Below are 7,507 nucleotides of genomic sequence, written 5' to 3'. Positions count from 1 at the left end.
ATACAAGAGGCTTTCCTTCCTTTTCATAATGGGTATGTAGTGGGCCAAATTTTCTCTTTCCTTTTTATAGAAATCCTCCTAGAGTTGAGATGGAGCTGGGCGAGAGCCAATTTTGAATTGCCACCATAGTTGCTTCTATTGACAATTTACTAATGGTTGTGCCTTGTCTGCATTCTCATCACAAGTGACATGTTGAGAGACCAAATATGAGTCAAAGAACTATATTTTATTTTTTTAATGCAAAAAAAAACCCAAACAAGTGGTGTAGGAAAACTCCTATGGATGTCTAATTTTTCTCAACATAAACTTCTACGTATTTGAAATCATGTTAACCTTCCCAGCTTTGCCTTGGGAGGTTCTAGAATTATTATGATCTGCCTACATTTTTCAGATTTCATAATAAGGAACTAAAGAATCCTAAGAGAAAACAAAAAATGTCCCATGAGGAATGGTTCCCTTCACCTTCCCCAACTCCTTTTTGCCTGCAATGCTGTCACCGCAGCAGCAGTGCCATCGCGGCAGTGAGTCTGAGAGGTGGCAGCTCTCTGGCCCACACGGTGCTGCTGGCAGAGCCAGCTGCTGCCTACTCAAGGCTCAGGCGGGCCCCTGAGCTGCCGAGCTGCACGGCCAGAGCCATCTCGATGCTGCAGTGCAGGCCAGCGGCGCCGCTCAGCCGGAAGCTGCAGGACTTGCCGGAGGGCAGCGCCGTGAGCTGGCAGTGGCGCGACTGCGGCAGAAGCGGCCAGGCCACCAGCACCAACATCTGCACCCAGCGGGTGACTTTCTGCAGGTCCAAGTAGGAGCCCGTGCAGAGGGTGTCCAGCAGGTACCACTCCTGATCCGTGGGCAGCTGGCCACCAGCGGCGTGCAGGAAGCACGTGTGCCCCAGCAGCTGCTCCCCGGAGCACAGGCACTCCAGCGCCACACGGATGCGCCTGGCTGGCGGCCACTTGCTGCTCTTCGGGCTGAAGGAGTGGCCGGGGGGTGGCCGCAGGATGACCAGCGTGCGGTAGGTGCTGCTGCTCTCCTGGATGCTGCAGGCTGCAGGGCTGGTGTCCGTCCCGGCAGCTGGGTGCAGCTCCGGCATGAAGCTCCTCTTGGAGAGCACTCGGCACACACCGAGGAGCTCGTCCACCAGCTCCTGCAGCACCTTCGTGCTGGGCAGGCCCTGCTGCAGAATCACAGAATCACAGTACAGCTGGGCTTGGCAGTGACCTTTAGGGACTACCCAGTGTGATCCCACAGCAATGAGCAGGGACATTCCAATGACATCAGGTTGCTCACAGCCCCCTCCAGCCTTATCCCAGATGTGCCCATTGGTGATGGCTTGGGCACAGCCAAAATGCTGCTACCCCTGTCTGCACCCTTGTCCTTCTCACACTCACTCACCTTCTCCTTGCTGCTGAACATCAACCTCACAATATTCGTCTTGCTGCTGGATTCCTCCTGTGTGCTGTGTCTGGCAGAGCCACACTTCCATCTCATGACCAGCCAGAAGGCCAGAGGGAGCAGAGGCAACCACAGCAGCTGTCATAGACAAAGGAAAAAGCTTTCCATGATGGAATTGTTGCCATCAATCTCCTGCAGGAGCCGAGTCATTTCCTGCAGCAGATACTCCTCGCGCTCTTGCATCCTTTGAGCTTCATTCTTTTCAATTGCTGGATTCCCCTTCTGCCCAGCTATGGTCAGCCAAGGCAGCCACAGCAGCTGTCGTACAGAAAGGAGCAGATTTTCCATGATGGAATTGTTGTCATCCACCTCCTGCAGGAGTCGAGTCATCTCCTGATGAAAAAATTCCTCGCGCTCCCGCATCCGCCTGACCGCGTCCTTATCGATTTTCATGTCCGCTTTCAACCCACTGGGGGTGAATAACAGGGCCAGGATGAAGGCCAGTGTTGGAGACATGGCCTGGTGGGAGAAAGGGGGCTCAGCATGTCTGGCTGGGAGGGACCAGCCCCCTGGTGACACCTGCAATGTCCCCAGAGCCTCTCTGGGCACCTGCCACATTGAGAGCCCCAAGCCCCACTTCCCTCAGCCCTGGGGACAGTGCCCTGCCCTGAGGGTCCCAGCTCTCACTCTGGCTTTAAATCCCCAGGGTATCTTTCCCAGCTCCCATCCAGCCCAGCATTTTCCCTGCATGTGCACTCACTGACTGCCAGAATCCAACTGCCCAGAGCTGCTCCTGACACAGAGGTCAGCGTGACCTCTCCTCTCTGATGTCACAGCCAGCAGAACCATGTCACTCAGCTGCCAAGCTGGCCGTGCCCCTGCTCACAGCTCCCACTGTGACCCAAGCCCTGGCATGTCCCAGCCCCCAGAGCCACACCTGGCAGGCCACGAGCCCCAGCCTTTGTCCCCACTGCCAGCCTCAGCGGCTCTTGGCCATCCTCACCCTGAGTGCAAAGCCAGCCCCAGGAGCCCCCCAGGGCACTCTGGATCCAGGCTGAGACACCCTCAAGCCATCACTGAAAGGGACATGGATGGGGACTGCAGCTGGATCTTCCAGTGCTCACCACCCCTGACTGTGCTCCAGGTGAACCCAAACCTCAGCAGCTGCACATTGAGCACATTGACCTTTCTTGCCCATCCTGGAACGTGGTGTTCCCACATCATACACGAGCCCTTTGCAGGGAGTGACCAGCTCCCAGCTGATGTGCTACTCTGGCCTTACTTTCTGTTTCCCAGCAATGAACTTAATGGATCCACTCATGAGAATCCAAGCACATCATTTGCTTCTCAGGAGCTATTAAGGAAAAAACCTCCACTCATTACTAGTTTTTGCACTGAGAAGGAGGTGCTGACAAGCATAAGGCACAGAGAGAGTCCTGATATAAGAATTCCAGAGCCATAGGGTTCCACACGTTGCTGTTCCCAGCTGTTTTGCTCATTTTTTTTAGCCATTTCTGGATGGGGGTTGCTGCTGACAGGGTAGGAAAATTTGGAGAAACGAGGGTGCAGCAGACAACCAAAACCAAGAGGGAAGACACTTAGAAATAGAGAGCACAAGAGAAGAACTTGGAGATGGCTCAATAGAAAATGCCAGCAGCAGTGCCTGGAGCCCAGAGCTGCTCACTGCCACCACAGGGGCTCCTCAGTGCCTTGCTGGTTTGTGTCTGATCCCTGCTGGGCTCCCTCTGCCCCTCCAGCAGACACAGCCCTGCCTGCAAAGGGCTCCGTGCTCTGGTGTTCTCAGCTTGCTGCAGGCTACATTCTTAGCAGCACTGAAAGAAGAGGTGAAACAAAGAGCCCTTTTCTGTGCTGCCTGCAGCTTGGAGTGCCCGGAGCCTGGGCCCGTGAAGAGCTGCTCCTGGCGCTGGCTGTGCTCAGCCCGCTGTGCCAAGTGAAATAAATGGGCAGGAGATCTTTCTCCTTTTTTAATGCCTTTATTAAGAAGAATCAGCTCAGGTGGGGAGAAATCGACAGGTTGCGCCCACACCGCCGTTGCTCCCAGGCGTGGCACGGAGAAGGAGGATGATGCAGCTTTGTCCACTGGTCTGCAGACAGAGCTGGGGACTCTGTCCTCACGGGAGAGTTGTGGAGTCCTTACTTGTTTGTTTAACACTCCAGGATGTCTTCTTAATCAGTATCTTTTCAGGTTAGGGTGAGAAGCAAAAAGGTTCAAGCAGGTATCGGACTATGATCCCATCCTTAGACATTACTTCAGTCACTTTTTGGCTTGTGATTTTAGGGGTTCTTCTTGTAAAAACTGTAAAACTGTAAAAAAGCCAGGGTGCAATGCGTTTCTCATTTGCATGTTGGCTCTGGTGTCACTGGCCATTCTCTTTACCCTGGAGGGTTTCTCTTGGTGTCTTCTTGGCAAGCGGCCAGCATCAGGGAAACAATAGTTAATTACCGGCCATTAACGGGTGATTAAAGACTTTTTCTTTGCCAGCACACCCAAAGAAGTCTGACCTGGTTTGACTTGTTTTTTTTTTTTAACTCTGAAACTTAAAAAGAATACAACTTTCTATTCATAACACCAAGCAGCCGCGGCCATGGAGACACAGGCGGGAGCTCTGCCCGAGGCCGGCAGCGGCCAGGCCCAGCTCGCAGCTGCGAGGACGCTGGCAGCCTGTGCCTGAGCCAAGGCCGTGGCGGGGGGTTTGCGGACAGGGCTTTTGCGAGCCGGCCGGAATGTGCCACCTCCCGTGTGGGCCCGGCTGCGGCAGAGGCAGCGGGAGCGCGGTGGGGCCGGCAGCGGCGGGCAGAGGCCGCGGAGAGCAGCAGCCCGGCCAGGCCCGCTGCGGAGTGACAGGGAGCTCCCGGGCAGCCCTCGGCCGTGTCTGTGCCCGCCGGGCAGGAGCCGTGGCAGGAGCCGGCCATAGCGGCAGCTCGCCGTGCCCGGGGCCGCGGCCGCAGCTCTCCCCGCCCGGCCGCAGCAGCAGCCGCTCGCCTCTGAGGCTCCGGCGCTTCCTGAAGAGGTCGGGCCCGGCCCCCGGGACGCGCTGGAGCCCTGCGGCGAGAGGAGCCGCCGGCGCCGCAAACGGCAGCGCCGATGGCGCGGCCTGAGGAGGAGCAGATGAGGCTCTTGCTGGGCCACGCTGTGGCAGCTCTGCCCTCTCGCCTTCGCCTTGAGCCCTTTGCTGCTTTTCCCTGAGCCCTGATCCCCGTCCTTGGCCAAGGCCCCCGGAGCCCTTTCCTGGTCTCCAGGGAAAGCTCCCTCAGTCACAGAATCACAGAATCAGTGGGCTGGAAGACACTTGCAAGATCATGGAGTCCAACCCATGCCCTAACAGCTCAACTAAACCATGGCACCTAGTGCCATATCCAGTCTTGTCTTAAACACTTGCAGGGATGGTGACTCCACCAGCTGCCTGGAGGGGTCTGTCCCAGGAAGAACCAAGATAGCACTGGGGCCTTCTACTCCCTGGTGCTTGGAGCTCTGGAAGTTTGTCTTTCTGCTTAGGGAAAGGCCATGGAGAAGTACTGGGAAAACTACTCACTAATAGAATAGGCTATAGAGCTACAAATATATGTGCAAAGAATACAGAAAACATAGAAAAGAAAAATTACAAAACCCAAACAGCATCAGCGAGGTCTTGGGCATGAACACATAGATTCAGATGGTCTTCTCAGCCCTATTTCTGTGTATTTATAAGAACCAAAGGAATCCTGCTGGAGCCTGTGGGGACATGGGTTTGGGAGGTACAAGTTCATTCAATTTTTTCTCCTTGGGGCAGCTCCTGTTGCTAACGTCAGCTGAGCCTGTCTCCAGCCTGATGCCTCTGATGGTTGCAGGCAGAAGACAATGACACTTCCAGGGACATGACTTTCTCCAGTGCTAGCTGTGAGTCAGAATAAAAACTCCAGAAATCACAACACCACTGGAAAATTCCCTATTTTTCATTCTGTAAAAAAGCTCTGTATCCACTTCTGAATTGTCAGTTGTTTGTTAAGGATGGGAAGTTCTCGTTTATTATTTTTTAATGTGGTGTGGAATTGGGTAAGCGTCTCCTTCCTTCACAAACTCCAGCCCAAGTTGCCTTTGAAATATGGCCCACTGTCAGTTTTTGCACAGCCATGGTACTTCTGGATGAGAAAGCAAGGGCAATGGTATTTGCAGCCAAAAGCCAACAAAGCCTGGGACAGCCAAAGCATCCTGTGGAGATCCAGGCCTCCAGCTGTTACTAGAAATCAGCAGAGTTCCAGCCAAATGGTTCTGTGTCACTAAGTGCAATCTCTTTGCCTGGATCAGAGCCTTGCTCAACAGAAAAAGCAGAAAGATCAACAAGGATGCTCCCAAAGGCCCATGACATTGTTTTTACTTTGCTCATCTTGTTTAAGTTTGCAATAAACATTGTGCTGATGACGGGGGAAAAAAAAAGAAAAGAGGTTTATGACAGGTCCATGACATTCCACAAGAGGAATCACTGGTGTGCATTTCATAGACCTGTCTCAATCCTATTAAAGAATTGTAGCCCTGATTTAAAACAGACAGGTATGAAACAACCTTTGAGAGACAGAAGCTAAAATGGCTGCTGGGTTTTTTTTAAGAATGCAGAAAATTACCCAAAGGGTGTTGTTTTGTGACATTTTAAAATACACTACATAAAAATTACCAACTTCAATAAATTAAGAGTTAAAAAAGAAGTACTTTGGTATATGAATAATTAGAAACACAAAATTATGGAGATGAGAATGCATGTTTTCATAAAAACAATGAAATTACAGACAAAAAAACACAGGACTGTTGACTTTTACCTCTCCTCCTGTGGTATTGTTGAGTGCTCTAACCACATCTCCAAAAGACCTAGAAACAAAACAGAGGCAGAGAAAGGAGAAGCTGTTTAGCTCTTGGAGTGAAAGCCAGCCCACACAGCAGATGTCTCCTGTAAATGCCCAAAACCTGCAGGATGCAGGAGGGCTCTGCCAGAAGGCAGATGATGCATTTTCCTCTCAAGTGCACGGGCACTGGGCCTGTTCCTGAAGCACTGGGGTTCACTGCCTCAGCTCCTAAAGGGAGGTTGTTCTTTCATCTTGGGTTTCAGTTCCTAAACTGTGTGGTTCCTCTCCTGACCACAGAGTATTTCCTTCCGCAAACCATCTGGAAGAAATGTTCCTGAGAACTGTTACCTGACAGCTTTCATAGCGAGTAGGTTGCTCTTTCAGGCAAGCGAGATTATTCTTTCTTAATTAGTGTGTCGGTATGATTTTCAGACATACAAAAATGCTAAAGAAATTAATACAGAGCTGTCCCACACTTGAGAGACAAGGAGATCTTCCAGGTTCTGTTCCTTGATGCAGGCAAGACCTCGGCAGCATGGAGATCTCTCTGACAAAGCCTTCTGAGCACACTCCCAAATTCTGAGCAGCACTGAGAGATGGGACAATCTATCCCCAGGGTGTGAACGTATTTCCATCTGGCCTGACTTCATGCTGGATAGACATTCCACCAGAAAAACTCCTGGCCCATGGCTGTGCAGAAGTAACTGCAGTTGGACTCACCCGCTGCCAATGTGTTCCAGTTCTGTGTATTTCATGACGGGATTTTCCACATTCACCATTCTCCCTGAGGGAAACAAAATGCAAGATGCTCACTTTAAAGCAGAGATGCCAGCTTCCAGGAGATACAGAAGGCAGCCCCACTGTCTGGGGCTCTGAGTCCTTTGTGGTCAGCTGGGTAACAATAATAATGACCACAATAGCAAAAAACACCAAACCAAACCAAACTAAAAAAATCACTAAAAATAAGCAAAATAAAACAACAACAAACCTTCCCCCACCCCCCGCCAAAAAAAAGAAATCCTCAACCAAAACAAAAAAACTTCAAAACCAGTGAATTTGTGTGAGGTTTATTTGCTCTGATGGCTAGTTGGAAGTCAGGAGTCTACGGAGAATCTAGGAAGCTAAAGATTCTGTTCAGTTCGGCCACTGGCACACAGGACTTGTCCAGATGATTTGCTAGCTCTCAGCCTTCATCTGGTTCAAGAACAATCGCTGCTTCAGCCTTCAGCAGAGAGGGAAGCTCAGGCAAAGCCAAGTCAGTCCAAGCTGCCCTCAGAGGCAG

This window comes from Passer domesticus, unplaced genomic scaffold (genome assembly GCF_036417665.1).
Source record: "Passer domesticus isolate bPasDom1 unplaced genomic scaffold, bPasDom1.hap1 HAP1_SCAFFOLD_347, whole genome shotgun sequence".
Taxonomy (NCBI): domain Eukaryota; kingdom Metazoa; phylum Chordata; class Aves; order Passeriformes; family Passeridae; genus Passer; species Passer domesticus.
The sequence above is the reverse complement of the archived record's forward strand: the minus strand, read 5'-3'. Positions refer to the sequence as shown.